This window comes from Perognathus longimembris, chromosome 18 (assembly GCF_023159225.1).
Source record: "Perognathus longimembris pacificus isolate PPM17 chromosome 18, ASM2315922v1, whole genome shotgun sequence".
Classification (NCBI taxonomy): Eukaryota; Metazoa; Chordata; class Mammalia; order Rodentia; family Heteromyidae; genus Perognathus; species Perognathus longimembris.
Window position 1 is genome coordinate 43,540,267 of NC_063178.1, and position 22,460 is coordinate 43,562,726.

The window sequence follows — 22,460 nt, forward strand, 5'->3', positions numbered from 1 at the left end:
GAGAGGGAATAGAATCAGAGAGAATGATTGTGCAGAGGGAATAGAATCAGAGAGAATGATTGAGCAATATGGAAAATAACAGGAATGTGAATGGAAGTACACAACTATTAAGCAAAATACACTCTAATGAGTATAGGAGAACATTGTTCTTTTGAAAGAGGTATTAATGAATTGTAATTAATTAGAATAGTTATGTACAAGCAGGAAGAAAATGTATTTGAAAATTTAGAAAAATACCCATAAACACAGTATAGAAAGGAGCAATGTGATGATAAGCTTAGATAGGAAAGTCAAGAAAACATTATTTCCTGTTAACCACCAGAAATCCAAGAGTAGAATCTTGGTTCGAGGGATAAAGCAGTATTCTGAGGATAACAAGAAAAAAAAAACTCAGGGGTAGTACCCATGCTCTAATATCAAGACCCAGGACTGGTAATGAAAAAATAGGCAAATTATTAAGAAAGTGCAATAATATAACTAGTAACCATGAAAATAAACTAGTGGAGATGATTGGCTAAGGACAAAGTAAATAGTAAGAACAAAAAATATATAGAATGAAAATCAAATTTATCTGGATGTGACTACAACTTATGACTATACAAGACAAATGATTAAGAGTCACATATTGAATTGATTACAACAATATAAACTAATATCTGATAGAAAAAGGCATGCAGATCTGGTCTCAACCTTGTATAGATTTGATTGTACATCTAAATTTCACGTTAAAAGGACTTATTTCCCCTAGTGTGTGTTTTGTCCCTAAAATCATGCAGAAAAATTCTATCTGGCCTTAACAAGATGATGTAGCACTTGGGGGCAAAGATACAGCCCAGGAACCCTGCACTGGAAGCCAAGATGGAGAAGACCTCTACAGCAACCATGACTTTTCCCTTGGCACTATGGTATACAGGCAGGAAAGTGAGCCACACACTGCAGAACACCAGCATGCTAAAGGTCAGGAACTTGGCTTCATTGAAGGTGTCAGGCAGGTTCCTGGCCAGGAAAGCCACAATGAAACTGGCCAGGGCCAGCAAAACCAGATAACCCAAGACACTGTAGAAAGCAGTGAGGGAGCCCTTGTTGCATAGGATAATGATGTGGCCATGTTCAGAGTGTACATCTGTGTCAATAAAAGGAGGAGAAGTTGCTAGTCAGAGTACACAAAGAATCACCTGGATCAGAGTGCACATGGGAATGATGAAGTTAGGAGCCCCTGATACCAGCAACCACCTCATCCTTCTCCCTGGGAAAGTGACCTTGAAGGCCAGAACTACAGTTACTGTTTTAGCCAAGACAGCAGAAATAGCTACAGTGAATGCAACACCAAATGTGATTTGCTGTAGTATGCAGGTGAGTGTGTTGGGATGTCCTATAAAGAGGAAGGAACAGAGGAAACACAAGATGAGGGAGATGAGCAGGATATAGCTGAGAGCCTGGTTATTAGCCTTAACAATGGGGGTGTTCTGATGTTTCACAAAGAGTCCAAGAACAAATGCTGTGAGTGTAGATAAACAAAGAGCCATGCAGACCAAGGCCATCCCCAAGGGCTCTCCATAAGCCAGGAAACTTGCTGCTCTTTGGAGGCACTGGTTTCTCTGTGTGTTGGCATACTGGTAATCTGGGCACTTCACACACTGCTCCATATCTGGTAAGGAAGTCAAATAACCATGAAACCTTTTTAGTACATAAAAGGAAATTATGAAATCCCTTTATACTGATAATTCCAACATGTAAATAATTATTAGCATAAAAGCAAACATTACCAAGGATCACCAGATGTGTTCAGTATCATTTTACATTTTCATCATATTCTGTGATACATTCCCCCATTCTCTTTTTTACCCACATTGACTATCACCCATATGATTTATTCAGATTTCTAGTACCCAAATAATTTTTTTCTATGCCTCTTCCTGCAGCCATCTTAGTCTCAGCCTTGTGTGCACTACTCAAACCTCTCATCCAAAAGTGAGCATTGCACTTCTGAGTTTGTATCTGGACAATATAAATAGCCGTGTAGCCCTTTCTTGCAGCTATCGTATTTGTCTCTCCTACTTACTTGTAAAGAGTTGGGCAACATGATTCAAATAAATGTGTGATTTGATTATCATTGTTCTACCTGTTCTACCTGTTCTACCTGTTCTTACACAAAGCTCAACCAGAGCAAAGTCATGTTGTGCACAACTCTTGTGCCTGTTCTTACACAAAACTCAACCAGAGCACTTTGTTGTATGAACATTTCTGAGCACTAGGAAATACCAATATGCAAGATTTCTGTGTTCTTTGAATTCTAAAGTTAATTTTAAAAAAGATTGTGATCTTATACACAAAAGGGATTTGCACCTAATATTACAGAAGTTGAAATTACATTAGTGATTTCTTGAATAATATGCATAAAACAGTGGAAAAACTAATCCTACACATAAGTCAGAGTCAATTAAATCACCAAGTTAAGGAAGAAAAGCTAGTGCTGCAATTCTAATACACAAGTTTTCCATTGCATGCATTGGGGGACACTAGGCAAGGGTATGAATTTCTCCCTAAGTCATAAACTTACCTGTCACATTAGCCATCTCATTGTCTGAGCAAGGGGCACAATCAAAGCAACAGGCAGCCTTTCCCTGCTGGGGGGATTTCCTGAACCCAGGACCACAGCTCTCACTGCAGACAGAGTGAGGAGGCTGAGGAAAATCAGATATGTGTCAGTAACTGTCCAGACTTTTACCTGACACTCCAAAAATTCCATTATTTTAAATAATAAGAATATTAAACATTTGATTTTACAGACATGAATCTTGTCAGGTGATTGAATGCTGTTATACATTCTATATCATACCAGAAAAGGCTTACATTCTGTAACCTTGATCTCTATCTTGTCGGTTGAAATCTACGTAGGAGTGTGAGAGAGACCCTTAACAGTTAGAGATGAATGGTGAGAAAGTAAGTCCTAGTGACCACTTGTATGGAGTATCTTTGAATTCATGTCAATTTGTTATCTCCTACTCATTTGTGATTGAGGAGGTGTAAGTAGGAAAAATCCTCTTTGAAAGTTTAAAACTGCTGTAAGGAAGTGCATAGGTCTCCCTTTTCTAGGGTTGTGTGCCAGAACTAAGTCTTGAGAGCTTGGGCTATGTACTTGAGTTCTGTTGCTTAAAGCTAGCACTCTGATGCTCGAGCCACAGTTCCACTTCAGCTTTATTGATGTTTAATTGGGGATGAGTCTCATAGGCTTTCATGCTAGCACTGAGTTGAAAACATGATATTCTGCTCTCAGCAGGCTAAGTAACTAGTATTACAAAAGTTGCTACCTTCCAATAAGGTACAGATTTTAAGGTTGAATTTTGCTTACTTAAATGTCCTTAAAATCATTAGAAAGAGATCCAACCGACCTCTGTAGTGTCTATGGCCCACTCTACCATATCTTCAGATAAAGATAGCTGATGGCCATGTGGAGTATATGGAGAAAACATTCCTATGTTCACTTCAAGTTCAAGACCTTCTGGAAAATTCCAAATGTTCACAATGTCATATTCTGCCTCCAATTTCCTTTTTTCATTCAAAATCACTTGACCTCCAGCAGGGTTATGAAATTGGGTGTTCTGCAGAAAAGGATGCAGCTAGAAGAGATACATCATATTATGGTATAGTACATCCCAGATTTCAGAAGGGAAACTTGATAGGAAAAGCACCCGATTGCCTGAAATTTCTGATGCAGAATTCAACAATAGCAGAGTAATGTAATGAAGTATCCCAGAATAAATATATGGAGGTATAAAAATAATATTTATGAATTCCAGTCAATCATTCAATATAAATTAAATTAGCCCAGTTATTAGCCCAGCAAAGAATTGGAAGACCTTTTTTTCAGGAGAAACCGATTCCATGTAGTCATAAGTGACATAACTTTTAGTGACCTAGCTACACATTTCTTCATCCACTAACTTTGTGAATGTCTGTAGTTTGAGCTTGGTAAAATTTCAATATGTAAAGCAGAACAAAACTCAATCAGAAAACTACATGCAGGAGGTCATCACTTGCAGTAGGAGGGGCTGGGAATATGGCCTAGTGGCAAGAGTGCTCGCCTCGTATACATGAAGCCCTGGGTTTAATTCCTCAGCACCACATATATAGAAAAAGGCCAGAGTGGTGCTGTGACTCAAGTGGTAGAGTGCTACCCTTGGGCAAAAAGAAGCCAGTGACAGTGCTCAGGCCCTGAGTTCAAGCCCCAGGACTGACAAAAAAATAGAAATGCAGTGGGAAATGAAGATTTTACAGTTTTGCAAACATTATTCACATGTTGAGGTTATTTTAACTAAAAGAATTTTTAGAATCATGGAATACATCTTGACCTTGTTCCTTGCCTTCTTTTTCCAAGGAGTACATGTCTAGAGAATCTCACAGACATTCAAAGAAGTATATTTTATTGGATAATGGGTAAACACCTGAAATATTTAAGTTCATACAGTAAGAAACCTATCTTCAAAGTGACTTTCTTCTTGGTGTGTGCCATCCAAAACAGAAGGCCTTACCTGTGTAGGGGAAGGCACTGCCTCTCTTCTATTGCCCATTGCTTGTATTTCTGATTGTTGAAGAAGTATCTCATGCAGAGCCTGGGCCACAGCATACACAGCATTGTATATATCATAACTGTCTCCAGACATAGCCATATCAAAAATGTGCCCAGGCAACCAACCCAAGGAGGCATCATGAGGACAGTTCTCCCACATTACACAGTCAGACACAGAATCTGAACAATTAAAAGAGAGAAACCACAGCCTAGCAAGGTAAAAGTCTTCTGGGTATTTGGAAGGGTTAATTGTCTTGACAAAATCTGTGAATCCAGAAACATCTGGGTGATGGTGTGAAAAAATGAAAGGTTTATGTAATGAACCTACTATGAAATATTTATTTCCCATGGTTAAATCCCACTGTGAGTTCATGATAAAAACTTTGCCTTTTATGAAAAATTTCTCAATACACATCATTAAATGTGGTAGAGATTCATTATCAGCATATATGATTATAACACTTGCTGAAGATTTATTAATCTCTGTATAACGTGCCATGATTTTGAAAATATTTGAGGTGTCATGGTTTGAGAATGCTAGCTCAACAGCTACACAAACCCTGTTCTTGGCCATCTCTTCTTTCAGTGCAGGAAGAATTGATAAAGCATTTTCATCTTGTAAGGTTACCAGTCCCACCCAATTCCAGCTGAAGTGAAGCAATAACAAGACCATGCCTGTAGCTATTGATGTATCCTTTGATGCCATCTGATAGAGACCGGGAAACTTGTTATTGTCACTCAAGGCATGATCAAAAGGCCCAGAAGCAAGCTAAAGGGAATGAAAATAGGACATTATATGGATGAAATTTTCACCCATCATAATCCCAGTCATGATGTATATTATATAACCATGTCAAGAAGGTGGAATGTAGGTTTTTCTTTTTGATTTTGAAAAAAAATAAATATTACAAATTTTCAATTATTGCATAATGTGTTTGTTTTTACAATACCTATTGCTCTTTGTCATTGTTTACATCAAGTCCTGTCATCTATATCCACTGCACATATTCCCTGACTTTACTAGTTCCATTTTCTGTTATGCATATTTCATACTATGATGTGGTTGTCCACTCATGTACTCCTTGTTCCTCTGCCCTTTTTCACACCCCATTAACACCTACCCACTTCTTCAGAGAATATATGCTTCATTTTTCTGGTTTTCATTTTTCTGGTTTTCAGAGAGGTTACATCATGAAAATCTATCATGATATGTACCCTAATTTAGTCATTTTGATCATGTATATATGTAAATGGGTATGTGTACATTCCATGTATTGTTTACTATTTCGTGTTCCTAATTTAGACCTTGCATTAGATATCAGAGAACATATAACTCCTTTCTCTTTCTCAGCCTAACTTACTTAATTCAATATATCTCACACATGAGCATGGCGGGGGGAGGTTGAGTGTTAGTACAGGAACACCAACTCAGGGCCTCATGTACTTCATGTTTTTTCCCCCTCAAAGCTAGCACTGTACCACTTGAAGCACACATTGCTGCCTGCTTTTTTCTCATTAATTAGAAATGTTTCCTGTGTTGCCAGGATTTCAGATGTGAGCCAGAAACATGCAGTGCAACATACTTTGACATTCTAAAGTCATTTTTCATCTCCTGACTTTTTAACAAAAATTAATAATAAGGATTAAAACTCTGAAAATTCCTTTGTTGGCTCTAAATTTTCTATCTCCCTTTCCAAACCAATGGGACTATAGATATCTCATTATCTTTGGATACTTATTCTTTGACATGACAAAATTTGATAGGTTCATAAGTCGACTGTCTTCCTACCATTCCCTTCTCACACTTCAAATGGCATCACATTAGGCATTTTATTATCCCCCACCTCTCCCACTCTTACCTGTGGAAACTTGTAGATGTCCAATAGTGTCCCAATTTGGGAAGATATTGCTCCTGAAGTTCCTGTAATTGCTGCTGTAAATTTGTTCTCTTTCATACAGTTAAAGTTTGGAATCTTGTACATCCCAAAGAGGCAAATGAAAGGATTTTTAAATGCTGTCCATATTCCATATCGAACATCATAGATATCAAAACCCAGAGTCAAATTATGTAAAAGATTAGAATTTTTGTTGATCTCTTCAATAGCAAAAGCCAAGGCCAAAACAAACTGGTAGTTCTTGAAGGTAAATCTGCATAATTAGCATAGAAATTCAGGATTATTTCAAAGAAGGAAATAATGGAGACAACATGTAAATACAAATGATTCAAAATGGACAAAAGGAATCCATAGAAATATAAGAAAAATGATAATTAAGGGAACTTAATTCTTAAAAAAATTACTGGGCTACAGGACAGAAAATAAAGGACCTACAAGATAGTTCTAAAATGCTTTAAAAAATACTCCTATTATGACTTTGAAGGATTGAAGGTTTGCTTCTCTGCGAATGAATATGTTAAAAAATTATCCCCAATTGGGATGGACTGTGAATATAGTGTCTTGTGATTATATAGAGGAATATATAAGTACATGAAAGAAATTTGTCATGAATCACGTTCAGAAACTTAGTTAAGCTGAGAGAGAAATTACTTTATCTCAACTATAATATATATGAATTGCAGTAAAAATTTTCCATTAAATATGGAGTAGTTTATCATGAGACACAAAATATTCATTTTTTCTTCACCTTGGGTAACTATCTCCATCTGTGTAAATAATCTTGAGCCTCAAATCTCCTAGTTAATGTTGTGTGGTTATTGCGCAGGTTGAACTAGCAAATTCTCAATTTAAGAGCATCTTTCAGAAGCAAAGCATCATTTAATGAAAATTCTATAGGAAGTTCTGCTCATAGATCCAAAATAATGAACAGCTCTTCTGGCAATATCAACCAAAACTAGTGCTTAAATATCAAGTGAGGGAATTTTATTCTTATTTATGTAATGAAACCAAAGGCAGTCATCGAACTCCAAGGCGTTTGTTATGGAGAGAGAAACCTCCAACACAGGGGATGAAGAAAGACTTGTGGGGAAGCCTTTACATTGAAATCCAACTTCCAAAGTGACTATGGGGGAATTGCACTAATCAGTAACCTCTTCCCAATATATTTAGATAGAGATACAGAAAAGGAAAGAACATAGAGGAGTAAAGAGGATCAAAGTACTTTTTTCTCACTTTGGCATGTCTCTGTGTGAAATGTTATTTCTCTGTGTGTGCACATTCTAAAGAAATTAATATAATAAAATCAAGTAGCGATTTTACCTATATTAATTTGTTAGCTAATTAAATATCTGCAAGATCCAGTTAAAAAAAACTTGATAAGGAAAGAGCCTACACATTATTGCCTTAAATTGTCCTGTGGAGATCAAATATGTTTACATTTTCTTTGCTTATTTCTGTCTTAGTACAATTCTTCTCATGACACCATGAGAACTAGAGAATTCTCATTTCAGTAATCACTTTTTAAATATATTCATATGTGGATAATTCAGGCTCCTATTTTTCATGCACATTTGTATTCCTGTATAAAGCAAAGCAGCCAGTTTGTCATGATCTGGAGCACACAGGTAGACACTAAAAATCATTTCAGAATTTCTTCAGTAGAAAAATCAGAAGTAGCAAGTAAATGTATTTCATATGTACTGTGTTGGTGTATGAAAATACCACAATGGACACCATCATCATACCATTTTCTTTTCCTCTCCTTTTTTTTTTTTTTTGGTACTGGGGATCGAACCCAGGACGTTGCACTTGCTAGGCAAGCACTTTGTCATGGAGCTTTGCCACTGAACTACATCCCAGCCTACCATAATACAATTTTTCATATTTAAAGACAAGATAAAATTTTAAATAGTCTCCCCCCAAATTGCAGTGTTGATGATGGAATATAGAAATTAAAAATTAGGAATATCTAAAGAAATTAAAACTACCTGAGTTGATGGATCATGATGACTGAAATTCTAGCTCCTCAAGAGGCTGAGACCTACAGATCCAGAGTCAAAGCCAACTTGGGGCAAAAAAGTCCATGATATATTTACATCCAGTTAAAAAACAAAAATCCAGAAATGGAAGTGTGGCTCAAGTGGTGTGCATCAGTCTTCCAGAAAAGACCAATCAAGAATGCAAAGGAAGCCAAGCACTGGTGGCTCATTCCTGTAATCCTAGCTACTGCAGGAAGCTGAAAATTAACAGAAGAAATTGGAAATGTGGAAGAGAACAAAGGATGTGGGAGAAGATATAAAAGTGATTCTAAATAAAGTGGAGAGCAGAGTGGAACTACAACATGAACTAGATGCTGGGAATAATTACCATATTGTTTAGGAATTGAAAGATATTGTGGTAACATCAGTAGGCATAAAGTTGAGTCAAACCTCTCACCTCCTGATGTCTAATTGTAGTGGTCTACTTATATAGAAGAAAGACTTCAGGAATAATTATTGCTGCCTGTAGTCAATACCATGCATATAATTTTACTAACCCAGACCATAGTTCTCTTCACATCTGTAGTTAGATATGAAACCCATTGACTGAAATTATAACACTCAGTGTGTCTATATTAGTACAGTAACAAAAATATTCAAACATGTTTTGGGAAATGAACAGAAGGAAAATCAGCTATACATAGGTAAATAGTGAAAAATAAGAAAGATAAGGTAAGCCAGTTTTTTTGCCTTGTTCCTTTAGCCTTAGCTATTTAGGAAGGTGATATCTAATGATCATAATTTGAAACTATCTTGACAATTGATCTCTGTGAGGCTCTTATGTCTATTTGAGAAGCAAAAAAGTGCCAGATGTGGATCTGTGGCTCAAGTGATAGAATACTAGCTGGGAGCAAAAGAGGTTCCAGACAGTGCTTAGATTATCAGTTCCCAGGACAAGAACATATAAGTGATATATAAGATAAAGATATGTATCTTTATATCAGGGAAGAAAGGACTTTCTATCCATTCCTTTTATGCTCCCATCTGTGGGCTACAATTTCAGGCTGTACTTGTCATATCATATTAATTAAAATAAGTGCACATGATAGAGGCAATGACATTTTTCTCAAAATACGTATGGAAGTGGCCCCTATAGTTTCATAAAATTCTGTGTAGCTACAGTTGTTTAATTTTTCAGCCTTTTATTAGTGAGACCGTCTGTTATAGACCAAAAGCCAAGGATATGCATGTGCGCTAGTAAAGCATACTTCATCTTGGGCAGATAAAATTCTTCCATAGAGGACCTTTGATAATGCTGATATGCTTGATAAAACCTGGATTATGGAGCATACATGACAGGAAATAGTGACACAGTGCTTAATTTGAAAGTTACTATTTTTTCTAAGTAAAATACATAGAGACAGAGATAGGGAGACTGAGACAGACAGAGAGAGCAAGAGATTAACTTTATGTTCATGTGGCAGGACTTCAAATCAGAGCCTGGACACTGTCCTTTAGCTTCTTTGCTCAAGGATAACACTGTCACTTGAGGCACAGCTCCATTCCCAGCTTTGGCTGAAGAAATGTTGATAAAACTATCAGGGATTTTAATCCCCGGGCTGGCTTTAAACCTTGAGCCTCAGATACAGTCCTTTTGAGTAGTTATGAGCCACAGTTATGAGCCACAAACCTACATTAATAATTTTTATCAGTGTAACAAAAAAATAAGTGTTACCAAACTGCAAGTTCTCAGACCACTGGCCTGTGGGGAAAGAAATGTGTTGATAGCTTTTCAGCAGAGAAGTGCCATTAATTCAGATTGTTTTTAATAACATTACTTCATCCTCTGCAGTGACAGCTAGGATGGAGAAGATAATGGAGAAAAGTGAAGTTCTTATAATCCTGGAGAGAGAAGCTACATGGAAGGAAACCAGGTTCCTTTCCTACTAACAGGTAGAAATTTACTCAGTAATAGATGGAAAATACAATAATGAAACTGAGCTATTTCTTGTGCAATAGGGTTGGGTTGTCAGGGCAGAGAAGACAGAGAACATGCATCTGTACAGCTGGGGTTCTCTGAGACATTGCCTGTCCTGAGAATAAAACAATAAATGGAAATTAATTGATGAGTTACTTACGGCTTGCTCTCTTCATGCCTGGAAGCATCACTGTCACTGTGATCTGTTCCCAAAGTGTAGAGAGGGAAAAACCCTGCAATCATGGCATCTCCATCCATGTATGCTCGGTGCTTCATTGTAGAAAAGCAGCTAGGGCCAGCCAAGGACCTGACAAGGAGGAGAAGCTGGAAAAGAAGGAATGTGAAATTCAAGGGGCACATCCCTGAAGCATCTGTCAAACTAAAATCCTGGTTGGACATGAGGCTCACAGTTTCATATATATATATATTCATGTATCTTTGTACATGTGTACATGTGTCTTTTTATGGACAGAGATGTGTACTGAAGCCCACCCTTCATGAAAACCTATTGAGAATCCACAGGAAGAATGTGTAAAACTCTTCCCTGAGGCTCTGCACCTGAGAACTTGCATCTAGGAATAAAACATAAGTTGAAAAATATGTTTACAGATTTTCCTCCTATATTCCAGGCGCTATGATTTCCTCCAAGACCACAGATAGTGAGGCCCCAGGGATGAAGTTTACTTTGATAGATTTGGTCCAACATCTGTATCAAGGAACTATTTTCATGAAAGTCATTTGGGATGATGCAACTGGCTTGCATCAGAGGATGCCAAGTCAGGTGCACAGCATAATGACCAGAAAATTGTATGCCAGTGGGATATCAACAAAAGTTATAAGGGCATCACCGCCTGTAGTTCAGTTTCCAAAGTCAATATCCGGAGCAACCACAGAACATTGCTGGTGGATCCAGGCAGGTTTCCTTCAAAATTCCATGTGCTCAGGCCTCCACAAATTCACCTCATTACTATATTTTGAGAAACAATGACGCTGCTGAAAGCAGTAGATCTTACTGAGGTCTCTGCATGGAATTTGTATCAAATATATTCTCACAAATTCACAGATCAGTACATCATAAAGCCATCATCAATTGGGGAGTCTCAAAAAGTCAAGGTCAATGCCAAAATTGAGTTTCACATTTGCATAATGAAATTTCACATCCACACAGATAATTTTTACTAAAAATGTTAATATAGATCAAGATACTAATTTTCAGGATGCACTGGTCTGAGAATATGTGGTAATAGAGTAAATTTTTTTCTATCTCAAGTATAAATCAATATCAAGACTAACTGTATGTTTCCTATTTTTCAAAAGATTTTACGCCCAAATTTCATGCAGAGACTACAATGGTACTGGAGAACAAAGCTACTTCAGGGTAGTGAACACATTCTGCAAAAGTCTGCAGTGGTGGATGCACATACACATCACAGTATAAAATAAGCAGGGTATATACTTTAAACTAGTAGGAGAAAATACTTATATACTTAGTATCTTATATAGAATTGTTTCACATATGTTAAAATTTTTGATAGCGTATTTTAGCTCTCCAGAGTGTTTATTTTATATGATACATGTACGCATGGAATGAACAGCCTCACAAGGTAGTGGCATTGGTTCATATCCTTAATCTATTTGTAGTTTGTAGGGGAAACTACATATATTTCCATAGTGGTTGCATGAAATGACACTCCCATGAATTGTATGTAAGTGTTCTCTTTCACTTTATTTCTTACCAGCATTTGTTATTTGTGTTCTTGATGATAGAATTGTCACTGTCAAGGTCCTTTGACTTACATTTTTTAAAATAATTATTTGTTGTCAAAGTGATGCACAGAGGGGTTACAGTTTCATACAAAAGACCATGGGTATATTTCTTATACTGTTTGTTACCTCCTCTCTCATTACCCATCCCCCTCCGCTTTCCCCTCTCCCTCCATGAGTTGTTCAGTTGGTTTACACCAAATGGTTTTGCAAGTATTGCTTTTGGAGTCATTTTTTTATTCTTTCTCTCTCAATTTTTATATTCCCTTTCACTTCCCTAGTTCTAATACCAGTATGTACAGTATCCAGGGTACTCAAATGAGATACAGTGATAGCGTGGGAACAACCACAGGAAGCAGATACAAGAGGATCATCAACAAAAGAAGCTCCAATTTCACATAGCATGTTGAAAGTAGCTACAACAATGATGTAACACTCTTTTCCATAACATGGAATTCATTTCACTTAGCATTATCTTACGTGTTCATAGGGTAGAGCTATTGGGCTCTTATGATCCTCTGCTGTGACTAGCCTAAACCTGTGATAATTATTCCCTACAAGGGAAACCAGAGATTCCATATTTCTTTGGGTCTGGCTCACTTCAATTAGTATAATTTTTTCCAAGTCCTACCATTTCCTTATGAATGGGGCAATGCCATTCTTTTTGATAGAGGCATAAAATTCCATTGTGTATTTGTACCACATTTTCCTGATCCATTCGTTTACTGAGGGGCATCTGGTTTGGTTCCATATTTTAGCAATGACAAATTGTGCTGCAATTAACATCGTTGTGCTGGTGGCTTTAGGTTGTTCTTGTTTGTGGTCTTTTGGGTAGATGCCCAAAAGTGGGGCTGCTGGGTCATAGGGAAGCTCTATGTTTAGCCTTCTGAGGAATCTCCATACCGCTTTCCTGAGTGACCGAACCGTAAACTATTCCCAACTTTGGCCACATCCCCTCCAACATTTGTTATTATTAGTTTTCCTGATAATGGACATTCTTACTGGGGTGAGGTAGAATCTCAAGGTTGTTTTGATTTGCATTTCTTTTATGGCCAGTGATGCAGAGAAATTTTTCATATGTCTCTTGGTCATTCTCTTTTCCTCTTTAGAGAAGTCTCTTTTTAGGTCTTTAGCCCACTTGTTGAGGGGGCTGTTGGTTCTTTGCGGTTTTGTTTTGGAGGACGTTAATTTTTTTAGTTCTGCATATATTTTAGATATGAGGCCTTTGTTCGTTGTATGGCTGGTAAATATCTTTTCCCAATCTGTTGGCTTTCTGTTTATCTTGTCAGCTATTTACATTACTTATATACCAAAGATATTGAAAAACCATTTGTGTATTTTTATTATCCATTTAATTTCTGGATTTGAGAAATATCCTCAACTTTATTTGCCATTGTGTTAATGGGCATGTTGATTTCTTTTTTTTTCCCTTCCACATTTATATTTATTATAACCCAACAGAATAAGGAAATTCTTAACCTAGATGTAAAATGTGACATATGTCAGCTTCAACATAGTGAGACAGGAAGAAGTTACAGCAAACATTTATTTCTGATCTGGGGTAGTGGAGTTCATTGCCACTGCATTTGGATCAGTGTCTAAAGAAGCAAGATACACACATATTATTTCTAAAAATATCATATTTTAGGCTTAGTTACATTAATATTTCTATGTTCTTAGCATGGAAAAGATGTTGAAAGTTATCATAAATCTGAAATGTATTTTTTCAATTACAGTTTTTACTTTTAATGTACATAAAAAGTTTGTTGAAGTTTTGCATATTATTCTATTGCATTTTTCCATTGTGGTCATTGTGCTGCTTTGTTTACTCCACACACTTCTTTTTTTTATTTATTATCAAAGTGATGTACACAGAGGTTACAGTTTCATACATTAGGCATTGGATACATTTCTTCTACTGTTTGTTACCTCCTCCCTCATCCCCCCTCTCTCCTCCCCCTTTCCCTCTCCTCCCATGAGTTGTTCAGTTGGTCTACATCAAACAGTTTTGCAAGTATTGCTTTTGTCGTCATTTGTCTTTTTATCCTGTGTCTCTCGATTTTGGTATTCCCTTTCACTTTCCTAGTTCTTATACCAGTATATATAGTTTCCAATGTACTCAGATAAGATACAGTGATAGTGCAGGTACAACCCCAGGAAGGGGATACAAGAAGATCATCAACAATAGAAGCTACAGTTTCACATGGCATGTTGAAAGTAATTACAACAGTAATAAACACTCGTTTCCATCTTAAGGGTTTATTTTTCTGAACTTCCTGTATATCTGGTTATTAATAGATATCAGACATTTAGCTGGCTAATTCTTTAGGCTATCTATTTACTCTAATGACTGTTTACTTTATTATCTGTTGTGTAATGTTTTATAATGAGTTTTAACTCTTAAATTTTTGGCATCCAGAAAAACAAAAATCATTGGCTAAACACTTGTAAAACCAAAAGCTAGATCCTTATATCAGACTTGAACCAGAATAAATTCAAAATGTGTCAAAGACTTTTAGGCAAAAGTAGATACCCTGAAAACCTTACAAGAAGGAATAGGGAAAACACTAGGGCTCCTTGTCAGAGGTCAAAACTTTCTTAATAGAAACCCAAACACAAAATGATTCAAAGAAAGGTTGGACAAATGGGATTACATCAAAGTGCAGAGCTTCTTCACGGCAAAGGACATAGCTTACAGGATAAATAGAAAGTTCACATATTGGGAGAGGATCTTCACTAGCCAAACAAGAGACAAGGGTTTCATATCTAAAATATACTTAGAACTCAAAAATTAAGTTCCCCAAAACAAATCATCAAAGAAATAACTGCCCCATGAATAAGCGGGCTAAAGACATAAAGGGACCGCTCTGAAGAGGAAATAAGAATGACCAAGAGGCATATGAATAGTGCTCAACATCCTTGGCCATATAAGAAATACAAATCAAAATAACATTGAGATTCCACCTCATTAAGAATGGCCATTATCAAGAAAATTAATGTCAACAAATACTGATGGAGATGTGTCCAAAGGAAACACTAATACACTCTTGGCGGGAGTGTAAAATTGCTCAAACACTCTGAAAAATAGTGTGGATGTTCCTCAAAAGGCAAAACAAAGAACTCTATGGTCCAGCAACCACACATTTTGGGCATTTACCCACAGGATCACAAGCAAGGCCATCCTAAAGCTACCAGCAAAGCTATGTTCATTGCAGAATTATTTACCATAGCTAAGATAGGGAACCAAACCTGATGCCTCCTCAGAAGATAAATGGACGAAGCAATTGTGGTATATATTCACAATAGAATTATATTCTTCTACCAGAAAGAATGACATTGCCCCGTTCATCAGGAAATTGAAAGACTTGGGGGGGAAATCTTGCTAAGAAGTGAGCCAGACCCAAAGAAACATAGATTCTTTGGTTTCCTTCATTGGACACAACTAGTATATGCCTAGGATAGTCTTAGCAGATTATCACAGTAGCTCAAAAGCTATGTACATATGATCACATAAGATGATGCTAAAAGCAAAATAAACTCTAAGATATGGAACCCAGCAGCTTATCGTTGTTATTTTTAACATACTATATGAAATTATTCATTTGGTTTACTTTCTCTATGGTTTACCCCTGGTGTCACTGTATTTGATTTTTGTACCCTGGGTAGAGTGTATATGTTTGTCTGAATTAGGGAAGGGAAGGGGAACGTCAAAATAGTGAGACAAAGGATGAAAGGCAAACCAATGCAATGGCAATACTTAAATGACAATATGTTATAAAGTAATGGTAAAATTCACTACCATTCATAATCAACTATAACCCTTTTATGCATCACCTTGACAATATTTTTTTAAAGAAAAACAAGGAATATTCACAACTTAGGGCATGCTGGAATTCATGGCCCCAGGAGGAAATGGTTGGAGTGTTTGTTCATAGGGAAAGAATCTCTGTGAGTGAAAAATTTAATCACCACATGTGGTGCCATTAGATGTACACATGTTGAGTCATTGCAGACAGAGTGTTCCTGCCTGGCTCATAGACTACAAGTCTCCATATAGCCAGAAATAGTTTCCAGAACACAGAACAGAAGCTTGTAATGAGAATCATTCTTGCACTTAGTGTTTTAAAGAATTAATCGTGTATTAAATAGTTTACAAGTTGTCCACATACACAAATAGGAAACCTAGAGCATTTCTGATCAAGCTGACTAATAAGGGAAACCTTTTACATATTATTTGGCTAACAGATGCAGCATCTGTCTCCTTAGAATCATTGTATTTATACATTGTCATCCCTGATGCCATTTGGGTGTCATGCAGCAGAACATTGGCATTACAATCTGTGCACAGGTGAGATTTTTCACGAGGTTTTCTAGAACCAGACTTCACTTGTTAGAGTTGGTGAATTCTTCAAAATATTCCTCCCACCTTTCTTATCCATCTACTGGAAGTTTGCCAACATCCACCAGGCTTTGAACAATCAGTTCATATTCTAACAATTCTAATAACAGGAGACTCTCAAACTGCAGGCAAAGTCTAGGAAATAGAGACTGGGAGGTGGGATGCTAAGAGAAGTACCCTCATTGGCTATTGCCAAAACTGTGTGTTAGGGTCCAGAGAGGTTCTGGCTTAGGGTGGCCATGTGGAGTGTGCTGTCCATGGCTGTGGGCTTTTCTCTGTGCCTTCATTTCTTTGTGAAGACATTTTCTGGATCCAGCTTCAATTAATTGATGCACGAAAAAGCAAAGAATAATTTATAAAGGGAGCAGCAGATTCTGTCTAAAAGCAGTAACCCTAACCTACATATAGACAGAGCAGTAACATCATAGATCAGAGTGAGACTCTAGTCACATAGGATTATCTGGAAAGGAGATGATTCTTCTCATACACTGCATAGACATGAACCACCTACACAATAACAGCACCACTCCAGGCACTGACCATAATTTATTAAGGTGATAGTCCCCATGGAGGAAGCCAGAGACTTGTTAGTATTTCTACACTTTTCTACATGTTCCTTACCTTCCTTTCTCTGTCATCATGATAGTTGGTTATATAACTCTGCTCTGAGCTGCAGTCTCAACTGGACCTCAAAACAATACCTACCCTTCAGTATCTTCTTTCTCCTGCAGATAAAGTCCCATATCTCAGCACACTAGGTATTTTGGTTTTGTATAATATCCCTGCCTGGGCAGCAAAATAGGCTTAGCTTGTGTTGTGCTGATCTTTGACCTGGCAGAAACAATCTCCAACGAATGCAGAGGGATAAAGGAGAGGATTTATGGTCTTTTTGACTCAGGTTTCCTTCTGTCTACCTCAAGTGCCATCACCTGTAGTGTGGCCAAGTGCCAGGAGGATGATTCCGAGATTTGTGAATACCTACTGTGTACCTGTTTCCTGCCTCAACTAAGGCTCTGTAACACTGCGCAAGACCTGGAATGCTGTGAACAATTTCCCTTTGTCCAGATTGAGGTGGAAGAGCCCAGCAAAGCTTAATCTGATGGTTCACATCACAGAGATGAATAAGATTGTATATCTGGACATAGTCGATTTAGGACATCACTGGGAGAAGGCTTCAATACTGGCCTTTGGCCAAGAGTAAGAGGAGCCTGAAATAAAAAACAGAATTTGGAGAATTTTCTCCATTGAAGGTTGCAGATTGGGTATTATCAGGGGCAGGCATTTTTTTTTCTTTGCAAAGGCTTAAAACCATAATGTATAGCATCTTCATGCAGCTCTATCAGCTGCCCAGTATTCATTCTGGATCAAAGGCCAGAGATGGACTTAAGTGCATCACTGAGTTTCATGTATCTGAGTAGGAGAACCATGATCAGAGCCATCTTCACCTTCACCTCTGATGTACAATCAACTGAGAGTTTGATTCATTTTTGGTCTACACAAAGAGAAATTGCTAGACTATTCCTTGATGCCCCTCTACTCATACCGATTGCATTATATCAAGAGCAAGACCTAGAGCCAGCTCTAGCACATGGTCTTGTCCTCAAGGCTGATATTACCCAAGAAGCCCTTGTAAACAAAAACACCTTCAGTACTTCTTCCAGAGGTGTAGCTGGGTTCCTAATAGTCTGTGTAGTCTGAAACAAAGCCAACATATGTCTTGAAAGTTGTAGATATTCAGCCATTCTGGTTTTGTTGTTGTTGTTGTTGTTGTTTTGGCCAGTCCTAGGCCTTCAACTCAGGGCCTGAGCACTGTCCCTTTATTTTTCTCAAGGCTAGCACTCTGCCACTTGAGCCACGACGCAGCTTCTGGCCATTTTCTATATATGTGGTGCTGGGGAATCGAAACCAGGGCTTCTTGTATATGAGGAAAGCACTCTTGACACTCGGCTATATTCCCAGCCCCTTAGCCATTCTTACTAAGCTTATGGCTTCTTCTTTGCTTTTATTTGCCAGTACTGGGGCTTGAACTCAGGGCTTCAGCACTCTTCTTGGCTTCTTTTTGCTCAAAGCTTGTACTCTACCACCTGAGCCACAATGCCACTTCTGACTTTTTCTGTTTATGTGGTGCTAAGGAATCAAACCCAGGGCTTCATGTATTCTAAGCAAGCATTCTACCGCTAAGCCACATTTCCACCCCCTATGGCTTCTTCTTCACCCAATTCCACCATCAACTCACAGTTTAATCTACTCTTGGCCATTGTTTTCCTCCTTGGAAGATGTTGACCTATGGTTCTACCCAAAGCTGAAAGGAAAGCTTAGAGATGCATTTCACCACAGTGTCCTACCCACCAAACCTAGGGACTCTAACCTTTGTCTCACTGAGGGATTATATGTAGGTGTGTTCTTTGTTGCTCTGCTAAGTAAAGTCTTTGTATAGGTATGTACTGAAGTTGGTTCTTCATTGGGAGTCCTTAGGATGCAACACTGCCATGGTTGTTGTATTTACTCTACCGGAATTCTACTCTGGGCTATAGATTGATTCAAAACTACTTTACCTCCAGCCCTAACTTTCTTAAAACTTCTTCTGTAAGTCATATGTGATACTAACTTGTTACTTGAGTATTCACACAAGGATATCTGAAAAGTAATGCTATCCCATCAAAATCTTGTTATGTTACTTCTGCTTGGTATAATTCTTTGTGCCAATCCTGAGCTTTGAAATTAGGACCTGGGCACTACCCCTGTACTTTTGTGCTCAAAGCTAGTGATAACTACTTTGAGTCACAATGTCATTTCAGGGTTTTCCGTGGTTCATTGGAGATAATTACCTCACTAACATTCCTATCCAGGCTGGCTATGAACCAAAACACTCAGAGCTCAGGCTTCTGAGTAGTTATGATTATAGCAGCTAGCCAGCAACACCCAGCTCCCTATGCATACTTTAATAATAAGATTTTACTTCTCTGTGTGTTGTCATGCTGATGATCTGGACAGTTCATACACTAGTTGATATCCAGTGAGAAGTAAAAACTACCACCATATCTTTGGTCTACTTCTTTTGCTTCAAAGAAATTAGGAAATGTTTTTACTTATGTGTAATCATAATGTCAACACATATTATCATAAAATTAATTTTTTTCTTCTCTATAGCATTTACCTTTCCCATTTTCACCCTCTTTTGAGTCAGACTTTCTTTCAATCTACTTTTCTTATAGTAATTATCACATGTATTGGCAATGTGCCATTTGGGCCATTGTAATGTCTTAACAACAGATTTTTTACAGCTTTGGTCTCTCATTAACAAAAAGCGCAATTCTGCAACCTTATTGAAAATTGCAACTAGTATAATTTTTACTTTCTAACATGTGTCTGTGCAGTACTAATTTAATCTTGTGGCACATCCTTGAATTCACCTCACTTTATTTGTCTCTCATCACCTGGGAACCAATGGCAGCAAAGAAAACATTCTAATTCTGTATAGTCATGCTAGGTACAACATTCATTCTCATTCCATAAATAAAATATTCCTTTCAAAGCACTTGGTGTTTGTCATGAAGAATCTTGGAAAATATAAAAAAAATGATCTGCAAGATACATGTTTTTTGGTGTGGACAAAATGGAACTTTTAAGATGAACACTTTCCTAAATAGGATTGATGTTGAATTTCTAGTTAGATTTGAAACTTACCTTAGTGGATAGTGGTAACAGGTATTTTCTGGAGAAAACTTTGTATAAAATAACATAGGAAATATTAATAAACCATGTAGTTAAAACTTATGATTGATGATATTTCAGCTAGCAATAATACCATCCATTTTTACAACTGAATTATTAACAGAGAGAAAGCTGACAGCTTTGTAATGCTAACACACAACTATTGTATTGATTTAGTTGCACTGAAGAAAACTAGGGAGAAATGAAGAATTTCTTTATAAGTCATAGACCTACTTGTCCCACTAGCAATATCAACATCTGGGAAAGTGGTACAATCTAAGCAACAGGCAGCCTTTCATTCCTAAGATTTTCTTAATCCAGGACCACAAATCTCACTGAAGGTAGGGTGAGGAAGCTAAGTAATATCATATATGTGTCAGTAAATGGTCAGGCTTTTAGCTAACACTTGAAAAAAGTTCAGAGTATTTAAGAACTGTGTTATTAAGTGTATTATTTCTATGTTAAACTCCAGGGGATTCATTGAATGATGTTACAGATTCCTTATCCCATGATTCCCAAAGGCGTATATTCTAATCTTGATCTCTAGCCTACAAAACTATTGAGAAATGTTGGATGGTTAAAAGATGGAAAGTAATGGTGAGAAACTAAATCCTACTGGTCATCCCTGTGGCATTTCCTTGAATTCATGACATTATATGTTGTCTCCTAATCATTTGTGACATGGTGAAGTACAAGGAGAAAAACCTGCTTCAAACATTTAAAAGTATGTTGTAAACCATTTTATAGGTCTATATGACCATCATAACTTCTTACTTTTCCAGTAGCTATGAAATGAGAAACTGGTTTTTCATAAAGGCTCAATGATTCCTCTCACTAAAGATGCCTAAGTATCATGCCAACTAAACATTGGATGAAACCTCCACAGAAGGGAAAAAATAACTCTGTCAAACACAAAAAGTTATTCCTTGGATACTTTGTCACAGTGTTAAAAACCTGCTAATTTATATTGTACAAAAATTATAAATCAACGTTTAGAAACACACTTAATTTTTTTTGTGCTGATGCTGTGGTTTGAACTCAGGCTCTGGGCACAGTATTGACTTTTGTACTCATGAATGGCACTTGACCAACTGAGCAACAGATCAACTTGAGGTTTTTGTTTTTGTTTTTGTTTTTGTTTTTTGGTAGTTATCTGAGATAAGTGTCTCAAAGATTATTAGTTTTTCTTCATTGTATTTTGGCCAGTCCCAGGGCTTGAACTCAGGGCCTGGCCCTTTCCCTGAGCTTCTTTTGCTTAAGGATAACACTCTACCACTTGAGCCACCGTGATAATTCCAGCTTATCTGTTCATGTGGTACAGAGAAATTGAACCCATGGCTTCATGCATGCTAGGAAAGTCCTCTACCACTAAGCCACATTCCCACCCTCACAGACTTTTTTTGTCTGGTCTGGCAGTGAACTCTCCAAATGCTCAAACACTATTCCTTGTTAGGCTGTGGTTTCTCTCTTTGAATGCTCAGATTCTGAGACTGTCTTTGTAATGTGAGAAAACTCTCTTCACGTTGCCTCCTTGGTTTGGCTGCCTGGATACATTGTAGAAGTGACTATATCTGGGCATAGTGATAATACATACAATACTGTGTATGCTATAGCCCAGGGTCTCCATGCGATGCTTCTTCATCAAACAGATGAATAAACAATGGGAAATCATACATGGACAGTGCCTTCTCCTTCCACATAAGAGAGAATATCGACTTCCTTTGTCTTTCTGTGTCTATATTTATTTAACATGATTTAAATGCATTTTAAAGTAATTTCTTACTTAGTGATACCTGTCTAGAAAATTATTCATCATGATCACAGCTCATAGCAAACCCTGGAGCTGTTCAGATTTTTGTGATTAATGGAATGTGTATATTTCACTATTTTTGTGCTTATTCTTGGATAATCATAAAACTGGACAGGTTCAGGTCTGGAAATGTGGCTTAGCAGTGGTATGCTTGCCTACCATTCCTGAAGCCCTGGGGTTAAATTCCTCAGCACCACATACACAGACAAAGGCTGAAATGGTGTGGTAGTTCAAATGGTAGCACACAAGCCTTCAGTGAAAGGAAGCCAGGGACAATGCTCAGGGCCTGAGTTCAAGCACAGAACTGGGCAAAAATGGATATGTTCATAAATCCCATCCCTTCCAATTGAT

At 37.4% G+C, this 22,460-nt stretch overlaps 2 pseudogenes; one reads left to right on the forward strand and one right to left on the reverse strand.

Annotated features, from left to right (window-relative positions):
- Positions 1–725: 725 nt before the first annotated feature.
- Positions 726–10,680, reverse strand: LOC125366992 (annotated as a pseudogene).
- Positions 10,681–11,056: 376 nt separating this feature from the next.
- Positions 11,057–22,460, forward strand: part of LOC125366993 — a 38,226-nt pseudogene continuing 26,822 nt past the window's right edge.